The 492-nt window shown below is 37.2% G+C and overlaps 1 long non-coding RNA gene across 1 annotated transcript; it reads right to left on the bottom strand.

Moving 5' to 3' along the window:
- LOC114578454 lies at positions 1–384 on the bottom strand. Its single transcript, XR_003699476.1, has 2 exons — positions 229–384; positions 1–109 (listed from the first exon to the last, which is right to left on the bottom strand). It is a non-coding gene; the product is annotated as an uncharacterized LOC114578454 (long non-coding RNA).
- Between the last annotated feature and the right edge of the window lie 108 nt (positions 385–492).

Here is a 492-nt window from a genome sequence, read left to right as displayed (position 1 = left end):
TTCCTCCGGTAATATAGGTCATATACGTACCGACTCTTTTGATGTGCAATTTTGAAAATTGGCCACAATGCCTCACATTTTCTCTTTCCATCATGTGGATCATTTTCAGCTGCCACAACAAATTAATGTCAGAAGTCCACAATACATAGCTACTGACTTGTACATGCTTGCCAAAGAGAAAGCTCTAATTTGGTTCTCAAATAATGAATACGTTACTCAGATTTGTACCTTCTCTCATTTTACCCTCAAGCTCACGAAAAGTAGGCTCAATAAGCTCCCATCCTTCTGGATATTTAATGCGGCTTGTCTTTACTTTAGGCATTTTCACGAAGAGTCACTCTACACTTTAACAGCACCAGATACCAACCTATAAGTTTAAACTAAACCAAAAAAGATGTCATTTCAAGCTATAGTGTAAAGATGATCATCGCTTTAAATCAAGCCTGCATGAAGGTATGATCGCAAATGGCATACAAGCAATCTATAAATGAT

Source organism: Dendrobium catenatum, unplaced genomic scaffold (assembly GCF_001605985.2).
Source record: "Dendrobium catenatum unplaced genomic scaffold, ASM160598v2 original_scaffold_34524, whole genome shotgun sequence".
Classification (NCBI taxonomy): Eukaryota; Viridiplantae; Streptophyta; class Magnoliopsida; order Asparagales; family Orchidaceae; genus Dendrobium; species Dendrobium catenatum.
The sequence above is the reverse complement of the archived record's forward strand: the minus strand, read 5'-3'. Positions and strand labels throughout refer to the sequence as shown.